Raw genomic sequence first — 22,558 nt, forward strand, 5'->3', positions numbered from 1 at the left:
ACCCAACAAAAAGATTACTTTATACAAGTTCACTAAATAAAACTATTAAGGAAAAAGATGTTACAATTCTTGCTAACTTAAAAAAAGCAGCAATGATTCTAGGCCACTGGGATGCAGACCCATTCGATAAGTATAAACCTATACGTCATGGTAATCGAAGGTACTCGGAAGGTTCACATCAAAATTATTATTATTAAAAATTTAATTCTCAATCACAAAATTATGCAATCTATAACAATAAAAATTCATGGGATAATAATCATTCAAATAATTCATCAAACACTTAAAATTCACAAAATAAAAATCAAATTATCATATCGTATAACGAGTTTAAGAGAAACCTAGATCAAGGTACGGCACAAAATCCTTTAAATTTTCAGGCATCTACATAAAATAATTCACAAAGGGAAACTGACGGGAAGGGATGGACGTAAATTTTCAGCAAACTGCCTCGGATACAGAAAGTTTTACCCATATGTCACAGTAATGATTAAGGGAAACTCCTTAGAGCTATGATAGATACAGGATCATCTACCAATTTAATAAAAAAAAATTTTGCAGGAAATAAAGAAGAAGAAGAAAAAATAAAAGTGTATACAATAAATGGATCAATGGAATTAAGTAAAAGTGTAGATCCTTGCAAAATCTGTCCTACTAAATACAAATTTTATTTACACACTTTTCTGACATATACGATATTTTAATAGGAAGAAATTATTTAAAGAAAGGAAGGAAAAAATAAATAACTTTATATAAAGTATGGAGAAAATGATATAATGACAAAGAATTTCGCAGAAAATAAGAAAGAGGAAGAAACATTAAAAGTGTATACAATAAACGGATCAATGGAATTGAATAAAAGTGTTACATTAGATCCTTGGAAAATCTGTTCCACTAAACAGAAATTTTACTTACATTAATTTTCTGACAATTACGATATTTTGATAGGCAGATATTATTTAAAAGAAAGTAAAACAAAAATTAATTATAAAGAGGAAACAGTGATGTTGGGAGATACGTCACTTTATATAAAGTATTGAGAAAATTATATGGAAAAGAATAAGACCGCAAAAAAATGCCTTAATCCACCATCATTTAAAAAGAAATGTAAAACGATAAGACCGCATTAGAATGCCTTAATCCACCCTTGTCAAATGACCAATCTTTTAATTTTTCCATAAAAGAATGTAATGAATACAGGTTAGAACACTTGGATGAGGAAAAAAAAATGTATAAAAGGTTTTATTTGAATTAATGACATCCAGTACAAGGAAGGTGAAAATTTGACTTTTACAAGTACTATTAAACATTCAATACAAAACATGAAGATCCAGTGTATAGGAAGCCACATAAATACCATCAAACTTTTTATGAAGAAGTTAACAAAAAAATAAATGAAATGATTGAACAGGGAATAATTTGTAAATCAAAATGAAATTCAGATTAGTAGTAGGCTACAGAAATTTAAACGAAATCACAATAAATGATAAATTTCCAATACACCGAATGGATAAAATATCGGACAAATTAGGAAGATGTCAATATTTCACAACCATTGATTTAGCCAAAAAATTCCATCAAATTCAAATGGAACCAGTATCAATAGCTAAAACAGCATTCTCAACAAAATATGTTCATTACGAATATACTCGAAAGCCATTTGTCCTTAAAAACGGCCCCGCTATTTTCCAAAGATGTTTAAACAATTTATTAGAAGATTTAGTCTTTAAAGATTGTTTAGTATATCTAGATGGTACTATAATTATTTCCACTTCATTGGAATAACACATTCTATCATTGAAAAAAGTATTCCAAAAATTACGAGATGCCAATTTAAAATTACAATTAGATAAATGTGAATTTATTAAAAAGGAAATCGAATTCCTAGGTAGTAGTAGTAATCACTACAGGTATAAAACCAAATTCAAAGAAAATAAGTGCCATTAAAAATTTCCCCATACCAAAGGCACCAAAAGAAATTAATTCATATCTAGGACTGTGTGGATTTTATCGGAAATTTATACAGAATTTCGTAAATATTGTAAAACCAATGAGTATGAAATTAAAAAAAGGTGCAACAATCAATATTAAAGACAAACCTTACGTAGAAGCATTTAATTACATCCGACTTTAGGAGTACTATCACAAAACCATAAACCAGTTTGTTATGCCATCAGAACCCTTAACGAACACGAAATAAATTATGCTACGATTGAAAAAGAACTTTTAGCAATCGCATGGGCTACCAAATACTTCAGATCATATTTATTCAGCAGGTCTTTTAAAATATTAAGTGACCACAAACCTTTAGTTTGGTTAAACAATAGCAAAGAACCAAATATGAAATTACTAAGATGGAAAATAAATTTAAACGAATTTGACTATCAGATAAAATATTTACCAAGAAAAGAGAATTACGTAGCCGACGCATTATCTAGAACCAAGATTGAAGAAACTATGTTTACAGACAATGTTGAAGAGGACATACAAAAAGGAACAGATAGTAACGCAGACGCAACAGTGCACAACAGTGCATAGTGTATATTTATATTACTGAGAAACAACTCAATTACTTTTATCGACAAATTGAATTGATTAAAGAAAACGAAGATACGACAGAAGTGAAACACTATTTTCATAAATTAAAAACTAAAATTATTTATAAAGACATGACAGAAACTTCAGCGAAGGAAATAATAAAGAATATTTATGTATCAAAAAGAGTGCAATTTATTTCTACTACGATTCAGATTTTATCATATTTCAGAAAGCTTATGTAGAAATTATAAGTGCAAATCACTTAACGAAACTAGTGAGATGTACAACAAGACTCGAAGATATTCTGACGTACACAGACTTCAAAGAAAAAATTCAAAAACAACAGGAATTGAAAAAAAATTCCAAATGGTTCAGAGAAAAATATTATTTTCCTGACTATCAAAAATCAATTTAAAATATAATAAATGAATGAAAAATTTGTAATTTTGCTAAAACAGAAAATAGAAATACTAAAATGACGTTTAAACTTACCCCAGAAATTCAGAATGTAAATGAAAAATTTGTTATGGGGTAGAGATTGGTTAGAAGGCACTAGAGCAATCATGAAAGTATTCAATGAAATAGAAAAACCCCAAGAAATTAAGGCAGGCATTTATGTGCGTAGATTTATAAAATTGGTTAAACTCAGAAGGAGTTCAAATTCAAATAACAACTAGTAGACATACCAAATTCGAACTAATTCTTAATATTTACTATCACAAAACCAAACATAATGCTACAAATCAGATACCAGCTGATATTTTCATGTATGCAGGAACTCCAGATTACGACACACAAATGAATAAAAGTAACCGAACTGAAAAACTAAATGAAAAATGCCATGATAAGGAGATAAACCTTCGGGTTTATATCGATATAAACAAGCACATTTAGTAAAATCTAAGAACACAAACCCATTTAAAAACACAGGTACTTTAAAGAAAGTTGATGAAAAACATTTTGAAGAAACTAACAGGGGAAGAAAAATAGTACATTTTAAAACCAAATTTAAAAAGAAAAAGAAAATTAATAAAAGCAAATATGATAATAATTCCAGGCTAACGGAAGGAAATGAACGGACCAGTGAAACCAATAATAATCTCTATTATATTAGCAACTGTAAAACCGAAAAAAACATTTGAAAATCTTTGAAACAAGCCGATGACTTCAATGATGTTATTCAAATCCGATATTTGGTAGAGAAACTTAGAAGAGAAATTAATGGAATTACAATGGCAAAACGCAGTAAAAGAGGTTTATTTAATATTGTAGGATCTGATAACAAATATCTGTTCGGAACTCTAGATCAAGAAAATAAATATGAAATGGAACAAAAAATTAATAATTTGATAGACACTAGTGCCCCGAATACTGATTTAAATATGTTTATCGTTATTATAATTAACGGGATTAAAATAATTAATAACCTGAAAGAAAAAGGAGAAAGAGATCAACAGGTCAGCGTATTAATATTTAATTTACAACATTTCACCGAATATGTTTAAGACATAGAATTAGGTATGCAAATTACAAGGTTTGGGTTATTTAATCCAAAATTACTAAAACATGTTTATTTAAAAATATAAGCCTTGAAAAATTGTTAAAAATCAAAGCTTCTAATTGGCTCAAAACTGACACAAACGAAATTTTGATTATTTCCCAAATCCCTTCAGAGATAATCAAAGCTCCTCGAAATTATTCCTTATCCTGACGAAAATGATAATATTTAAACAGAGAATATATTTGTAAAATATTTATTTAATGAAGACAAAGTATTTAATAAAGAAACGGAGAAAATAGTTACTGACGAATATATAAGCGGAATAACTAGACAAGAAAATACCGAATGTAGACTGACTAAAACGTATAAAAATTTCCAAATTAATTATGTTGAACCCAGCATTATCTTTCAAACTCAATGTAAGATTACACACAGATCGTTTGAATAAGTTATAATATAACAAAATTGGAACCATTGTCATATATTCAAACAAAAGAAATAATAGAATCGCATACAAAATATCATAATTTACTTCAAACAATTACTTTAAAAACTTTTGTAATTATTATTATAAGCAGTTTATTGTATTTATGGTATAATTTGAAGAGAAGAATCCAACCTTAATTATAAACAAGCCAATGGAAAATTACCAAGCTATAAACAAGCCACAGAAAAATTACTATGAAACAAAAACCTCAGCTTGTAGACTAAACAATTAAAACGAGCCGCTGTTCAAACTATTGGCACGTTCCCACAATTCAGGATATTCAGATTTTGGGACCCAAGTCTTGAGTCTAAAGTCAAAAGTTAGAGGGTCACCTAATAGCAACCAAACCCACACTCACAAAAAGCTCTAAAGCTCAAAACCGAAGTATGATCATGAAGTATGATATGAAGTCGGAGTTAGAGAGCGAGTTCAGTTTGAGATTTTTCAATAGCAAGTAGGTGTTCTTTAAAAATAAAAATTGTAACCAGTTTAAGAATAAGAATTGAATAAAGTTTTTTTTAACTTAAACCTATAGTGCAAGAATTTAATTATATATATTATTTGAAAAATACAAATAAATAAAATTTCATTTAAATCAACCACATCCTAATAAATAAATCTCTTTACACAATTAAAATAGAAGAAGAAGAAGTAGAAGATATATAAACAGCGTCCACATCCTTACCAACATCATGAACTACAACATCAACAAACAATTGAATCCACACCAAACCTTTTTTATAGTAACAATAACAAGAATAATGTTAAGTTGATAGAAAATACAAAATTAAACCGTCAAAAAACAGAAAAAAATAAAAAAGATAATGAAAATGTAAGTCAAATCTTAGGTATAGTGATAATGATAATGAATTTGAAAGTCCAGAATCTAACAAAACTAATACTTCTCGTCAATGGGTAGTTATGGGTATAAATGATAATGAAAATTATCTGGAAAACAGAAGTAGAGTCCCAATTAAAATGAATGCGAAAAATAATTTAAAGAATACAGAAAACATACATATTTCACAATTAGAAATAACAAAGAAAGCCTTTATAGATAAATAAAAAAAAAATAATTGAAATTGAAAAGAAAATAGAAGTTCATATTGACTAAGGAAGAAGGAAGAGGAAGAAAATGAAAAGAAAATAGAAGGTCATATTGACTTAGGAAGTAGAGGGTTAAATAGGTCATTCATTGTAGATTATGAAAATGCTAAATTAGGTGTTAAGTGTCATTATAATAATATATACAGAAGAACACTAATTTCCGCTACTTTCCTAGCATTATTAAAAATTAATTGTTTTGAAGTTTTAACTCTTACATTACTTGCTGAAGAAGGACGTAGAGAAAGATAATTGTATTCAAAAATATCAAAAGATGGTGATATGACAACAACAATAGGAACAACAACAGCAACATGTAGAACCTGGCTATCTTAGTGACTCGTCATCGGTACATTAAGTTAATATAGACGTTGCAGAACGTCTAAATAGCTTTTATTTAAAAAAAACACGAGAAATTGAATCGAAATTATAAAATGAATACATGAATAAGATAGAAAATGAAAAAGGCACTGACAAAATACCTATTAATGATATTAACGATGTCAAAGTTGTTATTTTAAGTTGCGATAAAGTGCACTGATTAAATAAATATGTCTGTATATTAATAAGAAAAAAATTTTATATTTAGTAAATACCCTATCCTAATACTTCAACTAAATTTAAACACAGTGTGTTACATATTATGATTTTTTATACAAATATTAATAACATTATTTTCAGAATTACAAAACATTAAAAAAGAAAAGGATAGTAATGTTTCTCTTGATTGGGATGATGATGATTCTGATGATGGTTCTGATGATACTCATCCTGAACCCTGTGTCATCTAGTCTAGATCGTCTAGTGAGAATGAAATTATTACTGTACACGGTGGTATCGACAATTGTATACAAACCATACCATTAAATTGAGATAAAAGTAAGTAGATTGACTGTAAGTTCACTAAAACTATTTGATTGCATTTTAAATAAAAATAATATTTTAATCAATAATTAAAAACGGTGTTTGTTTAGAGCTTCAGAAGTTTGCAACGCAGTTAAGGAGACGTTTCCGCCCCATACTTGTACATTCTTGATCAGCGTCACTAGACGAGTCGACCTATCCATGTCCCTCTGTCCGTCCGACTTTCCTAAAAGTCGTCTTTCTATTGCAGGTAGTATCTAAGTCAGAACCAGCCGAATCGGAAAACTATATCTTATAGCTACCAAAGGAACTATCGGGGAAAAAATTAAAAAGAAAAATGATATCTTTCATGTTCTTTAATATATAACCTCCTACGCTTGGAAATAACACTTTTTTAATGGGTTAAAATTAGACGCCTTCATTATATAGCTGTCATAGGAACGATCGAAAATAATAAAAATCGGACTACTCTAACATATAGATGTTAAAAAAATAATTTAAAAAATAGAATAAAATAATTTTTTTTATATTAGTGAAGTCAATAACAATCTTTAAAAATTTTACGTAGTGTTTTTTCTTAAAACTGCAAGGGCTTACAAACTTGGGCTTGCCGAAGTTAATTTCCGTTCTTGTTTAATACGAATTTAATTGTTTTATACCCAATTAACGGTTAAAATCATTTATTCTTTTTCACAATTTAGTTCTAGTTCTGTATAAAACATTCTAAATGTAGAATCATCTATATTTATATTTAATATATTTTATATTTATATTTAAATATTTATATTTCAATTTCTTGATTATTATTTTTATTAGGAAAATTCTCTATTTCTTTTATTCTTTGTTCGCAAACATAAATATTTGCATTTATTTCATCAAGTTTATTTTCTAAGTTTTTTTTTCTCTATTTTATAAATTGGAAAAAAATCTTTTTTAAATGAATTTTTTGCGTTGGTTCTATGAAAGGTATTTAAATCAATATAGGTTCTTAACTAAGGCTTTTGGAAGAAGCATGAATGAATTTTCGTTAAAATCAAGCCATTTTCTAAGCTTTTCTGTAGGTTTTTATAATGAATTTTTTATTTTTCCTTATCCCTTAAATCTGCTATTAATTTTTTAACTTTATCAGATGGGGTTAGTAATTGATTGTTACAACAAAATGGAAGATCATTATGCTTATCGTGAAGCTTGTAGTGTTATTTTAAATCCACTTTAAAAATGTACTCATACTCACTATTATCACTAAGTTCTGAAATGTTTATTGCATTTATCCCTTCCCACGAAAGCCATTCAAAACCTTCATATGGCAACGATTGTAACATTGCCTAGCATATAAATTATTCGCATCCAAATATACAACATGTTACGATTTTTGAGAACTTTTAAAATTATCAACATATTTATTGGCTTTTGAATATCTACATGTGCATTGGACTAAAACACCACGAATACCACTTTGAATAAACTTATTTTAAGCAACAGATCTAGTTCAATTTTTGTGCATTTTAACATTTCTTCCCATGACAATCCTAAAATTATCATGCAAAGACATCGGAAGTTTTCAAAAACATAATAACACATAAGCCGCCAATGCATCTTATGATGAAAGCATAAATTTAAAGGAATCTTTAAACCTAATTTCAAATATTTTTTCATTACTTAAAGTTATAATTTTTGAAAAGGAAATACTCGTATACTGTTTTTTATTTAAAGGGATAACCTTTATTTCACCAGGTATGATAGCTAAATCTTTTATAAATAAGTGGCAATCATACCTGGTGAAATTGTGGAAGAAAACTGGAATGAAGGTGAGGATTTTGTATTTTAAATTTCAAGCATTATGCGCTGCACCCCTTAATTTCCCTGTAAAGTGGCAGTGATCCCTAACTCTATTTGTTAAAAGAGGAAACTCACAGATATAAAAATTTTCTGATCCTTTAAAATCTTCTTCATCAACATTGGACATTAGAATAGGGACATTTATTGAAATATATATTTTTCATAAGTTACAGTTCAGTAACAGTTAAAGTGAAAGAAGGAAATTCATCCCTCAGTTTAATTTAGTTTCTAAAACAAACTTATCTAAACTATTATCATATGTACACTTTATATAGTATGCATATGAAATAGGTGCATGTGAATTAATGATATTTAAATTTAAAGTTTCTTGACTCACATTCGGCTTCAGGATGCATTCAAAGTCAGCGTAGACTGTGAATGGAATCCTCCTTTTGGTAATTGGTGTACCGTAATGAAGCATCCATGATATTGGGGAGTCGGGAAACTTTTTTCCACAAAATTCAGAATGCAAATAGAAATTTGAGAGAAAACCAAGCTAAAAACATATATAAAAATAACACTAGATAATTTGAAATTTAATTATAATAAATCAAAAATAAAAAAATAAAATAAAATAAATATATGTATGTATTTAATGATAATGTTAGCATAATAATACAACTTACCTTGATAAATTTTTAGGCCAAGTGTAACGCGCTTTACACACGTCCTCTAAGAGCAACATATTAATTGAATTTACCCTCACTTCGGGAAGGCAAAAATAGGTCTAAAAATGATTCCATCGTCGTATCCGAAGACTGTGATACTAATGTCGCTGTTATTTGCCGTAAATTTGTTGATATCCGATGGTTTCAATGGGAATTCCAAATCAGTAAAATGTAATATATGGTCATTGTGATGAATAATATCATCATTTATATTAACTTTATATTCCCTGCATCTATTGGAGTTTTTGTGTAAATTGCTTAATGCTGCAGTTATATATACTCCATTTAAAGCAATATTCATCATCAATATTGCATGCACTCTTTGTCTTTTATTAAAAGAGCATATTCCCCAAATAATTCAAAATTTATTTTTATGGAAGAATAGCTCTGTAATAAAGGGTAGAGGTAGGAAAGCTTTTCCTGCTTCCTGCATACATTTTGATGGATGGGTAATATATTTGTTGAGACTTTGAAATACATAGTGGATTATTCTTCCTCTGAATCCTGACGATATTTTTTTAATTCGTTCATCCGCAGGCTCAATCAATTATTGAACTTTTTTTTTTAAATAGTTTTGGAGTTTTTAAATCAATATTTTTTTTAGTAATCAACTTTTACTTGTCAACCACGTAGTGTAGGATCATGTGGGAGTTCACTGTTATTGATTGTATTATATATAAAAAAAACTTTGTATAACTTTATTTTGTTTTTGTTTATTCTTGCGAAAAACTTTATGGTTCACGAAGGACTCGCAGGAGATGTTTGAAGGGTAACGCACGATTCGAATAGTGTTCTTAAGCTGAACTAATTTCCTCATTTCTTTTAATCCCATAAAATTTTTGAAAAATTAGAAAGTAACCGTTTTTAGTTTCTATAAACGTGTAAAAAAATTTGAGGGGAATTAGAACTAGTTTAACTTGTATTTGTCTAAATAAACGATCTCATTTCTTTTTGTGTTTATTCTGTTAGGAACCACCGAAACCTCCACTATAGAAATTATCACACTCCCTCCCCCCTCTAATGCTTATATCTACTTCTCGAACTCACGCTTTTTTCACACCACAAAAGTATGCGGTCTAATATCCCTCAAACCAACACCTACTGACCACAAGACTTGGGGGAGGTTCTCGAACTCACATTCCCACCTAATGCTCGCTAAAGATCGTGGGACGTTCTCAAACACCTAGAACACATGCTTGTTTCACACTTCATCCCCCATATAATGCGGTCTAATATCCCTCAAACCAACATCTGCTGACCACAAGACTAAAGACAGGTTACATGAACGAATACACACCATTTTCGGGTAAAGATCATGTTTTTCATGTTTCAAGAAATAGGTCAGGATTTCTGTCTTCTTTTATATTTTGTAGTGACTTTATTTATATTTTTGGTAATGACTTTTAGCTCTTCGATGGTTATTCTCGATAACGCATATGCTACGTAATTGTCTTTACCCTTCAGATACTCTACAGTGATGTTGTACTCTTCTAATTCAAGCCTTATTCGCGTGAGTTTGGAACTTTATCATGGAAAATAAGTACGTAAGTGCTCTGTGATCAGTTTTGACAGTGAAGTGTCTACTATAAATATATAGTCTGAAGTGCCTTATTGCCCAATGAATTGCTGTAAGTTTTTGTTCGTTGTACTTTTGTCTTTTTCACCCTTTGTAAACGATTTTGATGCGTATGCAACTAGGAGTTGGAGTCCATTTTTGTTTTGAGTTATAGCTGCTCAACAAGCTTGCTTACTAACATCTGTTATTATGCAAATTTCTTTGCTGAAATCTGGGTATTGTAACATTGATTTCTAGTAAAGCTGATAAAAGATGTTCGAATACATGATGGCAGCCAGCTGTGCATTCAAATTTACAAATTTTCTTGCATAACTCAGTTATGTGACAAGATTAGTCGGCAAAGCTTTCAATAAAACGTCTATAATAATTGCAGAATGCTAAAAATCTAGAACTAGATAATTATTTATGACGTCGTATTTTCTGTCGTCGGACAAGATTCCTTTATCAGTGCATATATGACCTAGATAAGTGACTTCATGCATGAACAAGAAAGGAAGTTAACTTTGGCAAGACTAAGTTTGTATATCCTTGCAGCTATAAGAAATAATCAACTTTAGTAATCCACTTTTGTATAGTCGTCCGATTTTGATAACATATAATTTGAAATTCAAAACCAATTAAAAAATGTTATTTCCAAGCGTTGTAGGTTATATGCTGAAAAACACCGAAGATACCATTTTTTCATTTTATTTTACCACTCATTTTCCGATATTTCCTATGGGAGCTATAATATATACTTATCCAATCCGGCTGGTTCCGACTTATATGCTACCTTCAATTGAAAGAAGACTTTTGGGAAAGTTTTAGCCCGATAGTTTTAAAACTGAGAGACTAGTTTGCGTAGAAACGGACGGACAGACGGACGGACATGACTAGATCGACTCGTCTAGTGACGCTGATCAAGAATATATATACTTTATGGGGTCGAAAACGTCTCCATCACTGCGTTGCAAACTTCTGACTGAAATCATTATACCCTTTGCAAGGGTATAAAAATAAGCATTCTACAAGGTTCAGCTCCACTCTCAAGCCTATGTGGAAATATGGCTACCAGCTATTGTGGAACGTGAACAGCAGCAAAATATACAAAAAGCGTAGTACAATGAAGTAATCACCCCAATCGCATCGTAAGAGGTTTGACTTTGGTTTCCAGCCGATTCCGCCTACAACGCAACGACCTGCCAAGCGAGCAATAACTAACAAATTCCTAAGTGCACATCGAACTCCTCGACAGTGGCTCGTTAACGTACAGTGTATTCATAATGTACATAAGCTGCAGTTGTTGTATCGTTTTACCACAAGGTTCCATGATACTGTATAGTTAGTTTCTGTTAATGCCATACGATTTACATCCTGGTTTCGTCTGTCCGGTAGAGCTTGCTTCAAAAAATAAAATTTTTAAATTTTTTAAAGAGATGAATTTTTATGTATAAGCTGCATAAATCAGTCATAAAAAGATGGACAAGATAGGTCCACCTGCATTGCGTAATAGATCGCAGAATATGGATGGGAGGGTGGGCATTGCTGTAAAATGAGCGCTTGATGATCTGTAAATCTGATGATCTGTTGATCTGTAAAATTGTTTTAAGAGCTCTTTAAGGTTGTTGAGTTGAAATTGATAGTAGGATTTAGTTTTCTTTATTTTACCGTCCCTAAAGCCATTTTTGTAAGTTGGGTCGATCTGGAAGATCAGTCCATCTGCATTGCGCACATGTTGCGTACCAATTTTAACGTTTGCACTCTTCTTTGAAAAACCGCGAACTAACACTCTCACAAAAGCAAACACCCGTTAAAGTCTTTCCGCTCGTACTGTGAGCAAACTTTGAAGGAATGGGATGGCAAACTTAACGATTCTAGTGTGTAGAGGGAAATGGCAATGGGCACCGGTTGAATCCGTTATTCTTCTCGATTTCTGGATTCCTTTGTTATTCTAGGTTCCGTTATGGCGATGCAAGTGTCAAATGTTACGTAAATTTGCTGGTTTAAATTAATAGTAGATTTGAAAAAAAGGAGTCTTAAAGTTTGTATTAATAATAACTATAGAAAGCTGTTGAACCTATGAGAGTATGTTCTTGTCATGGACCACCAAAATGTTGTCAGCACCCGCACTCGATCGTCAAAGTTGAGCAGAAGTCTACTTTGGGGGTCTTTTACACATTTTTTAATAAAAAACACTGAAAGACAATGAAGTTCACCAATTGTATTCAGTTGTGTAAGTTAAATTTTTTTCTAAATTCTAGTTTTACAAATAAGGAAAAGAAATATTTTCTTTTAAACGCAACCAGCTTCTCCTTCATGTCTGTTTTTTCTTTTTGCGCTTCTAGCATTAGCAGCAAAAATCTTACATTCGTTGAGAAATCTGCAGTTGTCCACTTATTTTCAGAGTCAACAGAAACCCCTGTTCATGCATTTTGTAGTAGTAAATTATTATCTATGTCTCTAAGGCATTGCAACCAACATAAAATTAATAAAAATACAGTGAAAAGACCAAGCATAGACCGCTTTCGTGTTCCATATGAGGAGATACCGATTTGGGGGGTGAAGCAGCGAGCGTTGCGCCTACTCAAAATAGGCTGCGCAATAAAGCTGCGGAGTGGCCGTCTAACAAATCTGCAGAGTCAGAGATTAAACGCTTTAGATATGCTTCAGAGAGTTCTATGTTAGCTGCTTTTCCTAAAAAAAAATGTAAGACAAAGAGTTCGCGTTTCTGTGTAGGAATTTACTTTCCCATAGGAACTATCGGGGAAAAAATTTAAAAAAAATTATATCTTTGGTGTTTTTTAACAAATAATCTTCTTAGCTTGGAAATAACATTTTTTAATTAGTTCAGAATTTTGAATTAAATTTTATCAAAATCGGACGACTATATTATGTAGCTGCCATATGAACGATCGGAAAATTTGTTGGAAAACATGAAAAAATTATATTTTTGATGTTTTCCTGCGCTTGAAGATAACATTTGTATACCCTTGCAGAGGGTATAATGATTTCAGTCAGAAGTTTGCGACGCAGTGAAGGAGACGTTTCCGACCCCATAAAGTAAATATATTCTTGATAAGCGTCACTAGGCGAGTCGATCTAGCCATGTTCGTCTGTCTGTCCGTCTTTCCGTCCGTTTCTACGCAAACTAGTCTCTCAGTTTTAAAGCTATCGGGCTGAAATTTTCCCGAAAGTATTCTTTTTATTGCAGGTAGTATATAAGTCGGAACCAGCCGGATCGGACAACTATATCTTATAGCTCCCATAGGAACTATCGGGGAAAAAATTTTAAAAAAAATATATCTTCGGTGTTTTTTAACAAATAATCTTCTAAGCTAGGAAATAACATTTTTTAATTAGTTCTGAATTTTGAATTAAATTTGAATTAAATTCAAAATCGGACGACTATATTATGTAGCTGCCATATGAACGATCGGAAAATTAGTATTAAAATAATAATAACAAATTATATCTTCGATGTTTTTTAACATATAACCTTCTTAGCTTGGAAATAACATTTTTTAATTAGTTCTGAATTTCAAATTAAATTGCTGTCATAGGAACAAACGGGAAATGAGTGAAAATTAAAATGAAAAAATTATTTCCTTTAAGTTGATTATTTCTTACACTGCAACTGTATACAAATTTCGGCTTGCCGAAGGTAACTTCCTTTCTTGTTTTGTTTTATATTTCAGCAATCTTCTTTAATTTTTTCAATTAAAGATATTTTATTATCTGCCTGTAACAAGTATTTCGCTAATGCACCTCGAGTGTGCATATGTACTGCGGCGGGAAAGATGTAGGTCGAAATTTCAATGTTAAGAAAGTGGGTCAATTATTATTTTTTGTTTTAGTTTTTTAAAGTTCAACTGGAAAAAAATCGAAGCGGGCACAACTAAACGGTTTCGAGTTTTCTAAATTAAGTTTTATCTCACTTTTAATAACCCTTTCTTTTCCTTTATAATCATCAATTATCGCTTTTATGTGGCGTAAAAGATCTTGATTAACGCATATGTAAAGAGTACCTTTGTCCTCCATATAGTTAGTATGCTATGCATTTTGCGGATTGTTTCATACATATTTCTTTTGTTTCTGTTATTAACTACATCGCCCTCACCACCCCGACCGAAAAACTTATTGTTCCACAATCTTTAAAAGTAAATGCTTTAATACCTGTATGCATCTTTTTGTAAACTTTATTGTAGTATGCACACATCAAATACCTACAGTACCAAGAGTGCTTAAAAGGTATGTACAATACAGTACAGTGTGTATGTAACACTTTGTTGCAGTGTTTACTTAATTCGAATCCACTGTCCAAAATCCAGTTGGGCAAAATATAAACCGATCAGTATGCCTTGGCCTGCACATTGAAAGTGAAAGTCATTATGATATGAACTCAAGAGTATGTGTAAATTAAATAATTAAGACGACTTTGTTTTCGTATTCCCAAAATTCGACTAACTGCTAAGTAAATTAATTCTAAAAATGAAAGCTAGCCCTATGCTCTGAAACTGCTGCCCCGGCGCCTCGTGCATTGAGTTGAGCAGTCGCTGATTCCATCGCAATGCATTGCCCGCTAATTATGCTGATCATAGCACCGTCATTGTGCAATATCCAAAGGTGACGCTGCCCTTCCACATTTCCCATCTGGGTTTGGGGATTAGCTTGGTAACTTTTTTGTTGCCTGGTGACCGTGACAATTTGTATGTGCATATACCCCTGCGCTCCAACCTTAGCGACAATAGCTTTATACCTAAAAATATATAATCTATTTCCGCTGGCGCTGTTGACAGCGCAACTGCTTATAAAAAATAATTTTAAAACAAAAACCCTTGAGATAATAAATATTAAAGCCAAAAATCCACAGTAATGGACTTCTACTGTTTTTCGTAACTGGGATATACTTGTATTAATTTTTTTTTAGGGAAAAAGTTCAAAGTTATAGGAAAAAAGTTAAAAAATTGATTTTTACACAAATTTGTACTTTTCAATAAGTTCTGAATGAGTAAAGAAAAGTTTTGCGGCATTCTAACGGTATTTAAATAACCTTTCCATTGATGTCAAAAGTTAAAAATAGTAAATTGAAATTATGAGTACATCTAACTTTTGTTGCGTTAAAATGCCTATGCCGACCAGTGTACAAACACACCAGCTCCCGCGTGGCCAACAGCCCAGAGATTGCAAAGTGAGCTAGATTTCTTGATTTCAAGACTTAAAAATGCAATCCCAGTCACAACTCACTCAGTGAGAATAAAAACAACTTATGAAAACCAAATAACAAGACTTCCAACTCCACAAACATGTTTTAAATCGTTTGTGCTGGTGTGAGCTTTTAAATTTGTAGATAAGTTGGATTTTTCTTTGGTTTGGCTTCTGAGTCCATGGTTGTTTGTTGATGTTGAAGATTTTTGAGAGTCGTCATTGGTAAGAGAGCGCATTTCTTCATCGAATGTGTCGTAGCCTGCAGGGTTTTGAGATATCTTATTTATTTCTGCCTCTTTTGTTCACTTGTTTGTGTTTGCAAATTTATTTTGATGAGCACTGTTTTTTGGTGATTTAGGATCAACGTAGATGCACGTCTTTACTTAATGAGGTCAAAAGTGATTTTTAATAAATTTTTGCATGGAATGAAACGAACTATTCAAAATATATAATGAAATTGAGCATAAGTTCGACAAATCGTATATGTTGTTATCAAAGAAAAGACCTGTACAAGAGGCAACTGTGAATAAACACTCGCCACATTAGTAGAGTGTTTTAACCAAGAACGTATAGTTCGTACTTGGTTAACGAAGATGAGGAGAACATTGGAAACAAACATTGGAGAAAAGTATCAAGACTTCTGAGAAGACTCTAAATAAACTTATTTTTTTCCAAAAGATAAATTAAAATTGTAAATCTCAATTCCAACAATACTCAGTTGACACTTGAAACCGGCGACGACTCTGAACAAACTTAGAAGAGTCTGTTCTACATGATCTAACCATTCCTGCCATTAACAAAACCAAAAACACAGGAAGACGATACAGACGATTTGGATATAGACTCACTAAGCCTATCGACACTAAAGTCTACCCTAATGACAGATTACATTATTGCAAAGTGGGCATTTATGAATGAGCATATTCATACAAAATACAAATATTAATCACAGCAGTCAAGTTAATTGACTTGACAAAAGGACCATTTGAAAACGAATACACTATTAAGGCAATAATAAAATGGAATAAAGGATAAGACGGCCAAAACAACGCAGAAAGGAAAAAGAAAGGAAAAAGACAGTCCGACAGACGGACGGAAAAATAAGCAGACGGACATGGCCAGATCGACTCGTCCAGTGATGCTGATCAAGAATGTATATACTATAAGGGGTCAGGAACGTCCCCTTCACTGCATTGCAAACTTCTGAGTGAAATAATTTTACCATCTGCAATTACAACTTAACCGATAAAAGATAACGTTTAGTAAATGACCGCAAAATCAATAAGAAAATCTTATCCGACACATTCCCTTTTCCAAGAATAGACTATATTTGCGATCAACTAGGCAGAGCTTTATCCCTTTCATGCTTAGATTAAATTACAGGATTTCATCAAATAGAACTCCAAGAAAGCTCTTCGAACATAACTTCATTTTCCACGAGCAATGGCTCTTATCGACTCAAGCGATTACCTTATGGGGAAAAGTAGCGTCAAATTCCTTTCAAATTATGATGACAATAGAATTTTCACCTATCGAACCTTCATAGACATTCCTATATATGGACGTTTTTGATTGATGAAGGAAATACAACTTTATAGTGCACTGAGAAAGGTGCTCATTTTTTCAGACAAAAAGTAACCTTTCTTGGATACAACTGTATTGACGACGGTATTCTACCAGATAACAAGAAATATGACGTCTAGAAGATTTTTTGCATTCTCCTAAAATAACCGAATATTCATTAATAATTTTTCCGATTATTCATGACACATCACGCGACTATGTGAAATCATTTTCCGAATATTCATGACACATCACGCGACTATGTGAAACTCGAGTGGACTGGAATCAATGTCAGCAAGCCTTTGAGTACCTAAAAATCCAACTGATGAATACAACATTATTACAGTACCAGGATATCAATAAAGAATTTTGTATAACAACGGATGGAAGCAAACAAGCATGCGTAGCCTTACTAACGCAAGAACATAAAAGAACGCAGCTGCCAGTAGCAAACTCATCACGTTCACTTACCAAGGGAAAAAATAATAAAAACACGACAGAGCAATAATTAGCTGATATTAAACCCTTTAAACCATATATCTACAGAAAACACTTCACAGTTAAAACAGACTATAGACCACTTACATCTATTTTCCATGAAAAAAAAGAAAATCTTTTCCATGACTTACCCCAGTTCAAAATTAAGCAGAATAAGACTTGACTTAGAGTAAGACGATTTTACTGTTGAATACCTTAGGGGAAATGAGAATCATATCGCAGATGCGTTACCCCGAATAAGAATCAAAGACCTAAAACACATCCAAAAAGATAAAAATATTCAGAAAAAATCCTGCGCAGAAAAAGAATAAGTAGAATTGCCCCAGCAATCTACAGAAAAAGCTTTTAAGTCTAGCGTTACAGCATCATTAACAATGACAAAATTTCTAAAGTACTCACATTACATGTAAATAATAATTTGTTTTTATTTAATACGAAATGAAAATAAGGGCAAGATTTTTATACTAATGGAACTTTTGACTTATGTCAATTCTTAAAAAGGCTTGAAAAGCAGGCCGGTACTAACAAAATCAGCAAACTAAAAGTGGCACCGTTAGGAAATATCTTTTAACAAGTTTCATTTGATCGTTTCAAGAATGTGTTGACTATAATTAAAAACAAGAAAGAACGGTGTAGTCAAGTGCCTCGACTTTTAGATACCCGTTAGCCAGCTTAAGGGAGCAAAGGCATAATGAAGATATATAAGAAGAAAGCGATACTTTAAGGCGCCACCTACCGGCTTTCAGTAGATGTAAGGTGGTCGGCAGACAGATTTTAGCGTTTAAACCGTTTGTGGGCGTTAGAGTGTGCGTGGCACATTTTTATAAGCAGCAAATTTTAGGGCGATATTTTAGGGCGCCACGTACTGGCTAGTTCAGTAGATGTTATGTGGGCGGCAGACAGATTTATACTTTATGATGTCGGAAACGCTGTTACATACTTTTTGACGAACCTAGTATACTCTTTTACTTTACGATTAATGGGTAATGGGTAAAGTATTGTAACGATTTTGTTGACGTGGAAGGGCGGAATCTCGTCAAGGAAAGCCGAGCGGAACTTCTTTTAGATCGATTCGTGGCCACGATCCCGTCAATACCCACTCCCTCGCCTAAGCCCGACAGAGCACACGCGTGGTTGTAGTTATTTGGCAGTTTTATTGGGTCTTGTGCTTAAAGTGCGTACGAGGCGCCATGTGCTGTTTGGATCCCGTATTTCAGAAGAAGCCGGTTCAAAAGAAAGAGAAAGTAGAGAGAATTCAATGAGACCAGAGAGCCGTACTGTCAAAGTCTCATTTTGGCGCCGCCTGCCCGCAGCGCCCGCAGCGTTGACACCTGTCGGCTTTCGTTACATTATCCCCCTCTCAGACTCGAGCTTCCTGGACGAGTACGGCTGGAGCAAGGCCTCGGTCTGGGGCCAATCGGTTGACATGGATCGTTCGGGTGGTACGCTTCCCTAGTAGACGAATCTCGTATACTAGGTCAGAGTGACGGCGAGTAACGGGGGCGGGTTTAATCTTATCCGACTGAAGTTTCGGGCATTGGCCCACTCTTCGGAAAGGGGAGTAGAGCCAAACCTCTTTTCCAAGGGCGAAATCAACTGGATGTGATTGAAGGTCATAGCGGTACTTGTTGACGTTAGCGGCTGCCACTAAGTTTCGTCTTCGCCAAGCTGCTGTGTGAGTAGGAGACGATCCTGCAATTGTTCCACGTAGGCCGGGTAACTTTCTGAATAAGGGTATAGTCGACCATAAAGCAGTTCACAGTCGGAGTTCCTGACCCAGCATCAGTAGCGACGATGATATTTGGCCAAGTTGTCCAGGGTCCGCTTAAATGTCTCGACCATGCCGTCCGATTGAGGGTGTAGTGGTGTAGTTCGAGTCTTCTTCAAGTCGAGAAGGCGTTGACAAGCTTTGACGGCCTTGGTCCGTATGAGGATAAATGGTGCACCAAAACAATAGAACACTTCTTGGATGAGTGCTCGAACTACCGTTTCGGCGGTTTGTTTGGGCAGAGCTATGCACTCCGGCTATTTGGTGAAGTAGCACATCACTACTGCGATGAAGCGATTCCCGTACCACAGCAGTCTGTCCAATCCAAAAGTAACGCTGTTTGAGCTTTGCAACTGTCTTCTTAATTCCGAAATATCCGTGATTGGTAGATTTGTGATCACTGCGCAGAGCTTCTTTCTAAAGAGAGCAAGGTACTACCAAGGCTTCATTAGAATACCCTTTTCCATGAATAAGTGTTGGAACAAGTGCCAATAGGCTTTTGTCTCGGGGCTTTCACTCCATGTGGTAGATTTAGTTAGTCGTTCTCCTGTTTTTACCCACTGCAGGACCAATGACAATGGGATCTTTCTCCTGGCTACTAGCAATGTCGACTGGTTGGGCCTGTAAGAACAGAAGCCCTTGACCATCGTTTTGTTCTGCGATAGTGCAAATGTGGCATTCACTACATGGGCTGAGAGACAGAGCGTTGGCGTTACCGTGCAGCTTGCCACTGCAGTGCTGGATGAATTCAATCCAGCGAGCGAGATGCCCTTTGGGTTTCTGAAAGTTAAACAGCCATCGGAGGGACGAGTGGTCCGTGCCCACCAAGAATTTCCGGCCGTATAGGTAATGATGGAAATGTTTAGTGGTCAGGACCACGGCTAGCACCTCTCTCCTAGTTACGCAATAGTTGCCTTCAGCAGCATTATATGATTTGATATAATACTCCAATACATGCTCCTGTTCTTCTTGTTGTTGACTGAGCACAGCGCTCGAGCCATGGTTTGACGCATCTGTATCCAAAACGAATACACCATAAAGAGCGGGAAACGTTAGAACAGGCGGTGTTGTAATTTTGACTTTAAGCGTCTTAAAGGCTTCGTGAGCCGATGGGGTTCAGGTAAAGGCACGCTTAGTTTCTGTTAGTTCATGTAGAGAGCGGGCGATGGTGGCAAAGTCCGGAATAATTTAACAGTTGTAAGAATAGAAGCCCACGAAGGATTTTACTTTTTTTTTGTTCTGAGAGGGGACCAATCGACGACTTTTCGAATCTTTTCCGGGTACGCCTTTAAGCCTTTGTGGCTAACTATGTGGCCCAGGTAACTAACCTCGGTTTGGAAGAAATGGAATTTGCTGGGACTCAGCTTTAGTCCTACGCTTTGCGATCTGTCGAAGACTTGTTGTAAGTGGTTCAGATGGTCTTCCGCTGTACGAGAGTGCTCAATGATGTCGTCAATGTACACCAGTGTGGACTTTCAGGTGGGTCCTAAGAATAGACGGTCTATCAGTCTATCGAAGGTCGTGGGCGCGTTTTTCAGGCCAAACGGTATCGCGATAAATTCGAGAAGGCCGGCATCACACGTTAAAGCAGTCTAAGCTCTTGAGGCCTCGTCCCATGGACGAAGGCCCATCGTGGATAACAATCCATCCTTGGGAGGGATGGTAGGGATCACCATCTTTGATGGTGATATCGTTTAGACGTTGAACCGGGTGGAACCGTCCGTTTTCCTTACTAGGACGACTGGGGAGGCCCACGTACTCGTGGACGGGCGAATTATGCCTTTTAGCTTCATGTCGGCAACCAGTTCTTTCACCTCAGCCTTCCTTGCCAGCGCAAGACGACGCACTGGTTGCTTGATAGGGCGGGCTTGGTCCGTATCGATCACATGTCTGGTTAGATTGGTATGCCTGGAGTCGTGTTCACTTTGGGCGAACACTCGTCGGAAGCGGTTTATCAAGGCCGCTCACCTGGAGTAAAGAAGGACTGGCAACTCAGGGGGTACTTCCCTGTTGTGGGAAGTTGCATCATCATTTCCCTCTCGATCCGGGGTGGCGACTAGAATCTCTACTCCTCACACTTGTCCCACAATTGTTTGAGTTGGGAGAGGGTACGTGTGCGTGCTGGTGTTGTTCGTGGTGCTTCCTCGTAAAACTTTGGGGGGCAATTGTGAGTGAGCTTTTATTCCAACAGGGCTGCGGGCAGCTGCTCCTCCGACATGTATCGAACTGTAACGTCGGTGTCGCTATATGGCAGGATAATAGCCGGTGCGGTTAGATAAAGTAGATTCCGCTGTTCCGTGGTCGGGAACCGTAACTGAAGATCGTGCGGTGGCCACAAATTTTTCGGCTGATGGTCCCTGCAGAGTCTCTCGACAAGGTGCACTGGTAGTCGCTTTGGCATATCCCTCTCGTTTAAGAGGGATACGGCGGCACCAGTGTCGACGATCAGCCGTATCGGATGTTTCTGTAAAAAGACAAAACAATGTAAGTGTTGGCCTCCTACGGCACTACTGGTATACGTAGCTTCGGCGGGCCTAGACTGGTTCCCGCTATGGTCCTCTTGTATAGGGTTTGTAGTTGTCCGTTTCGCCGCGGTCTACGTAGGGTGCGGGCGTTGCGGAGTGCGGCAAAGTCTATTACCTGAGATTAGGCGGCACTTTCTCCGGGCGGAGGCGATAGGGGCCACGATGGCTTCAACTCCCTTTGGAGGAGCTCTTAGTCGGGCGCCAGGTTGCTCTGTTGGCGGCCTGCATTGCTTCGGGAATCCCCGGTCCTCTTGCGTTATTGCCCCGAGATCCTCGCGTTCTTCTTCCTGGAGAATATAGGGGATCCTTTACGGCTTCGGCAGCAACGTTCATCACTGCTGCGGCTTGACGTCGTCGGAACTGAGCTTCAATGCAGCACGCCATATCGAGGGCATCCGTTAGAGAGTGCAAGTGGCTGCTAGGGATAGGGACCTAGTTTCCCG

This window comes from Drosophila biarmipes, unplaced genomic scaffold (assembly GCF_025231255.1).
Source record: "Drosophila biarmipes strain raj3 unplaced genomic scaffold, RU_DBia_V1.1 ptg000005l, whole genome shotgun sequence".
Classification (NCBI taxonomy): domain Eukaryota; kingdom Metazoa; phylum Arthropoda; class Insecta; order Diptera; family Drosophilidae; genus Drosophila; species Drosophila biarmipes.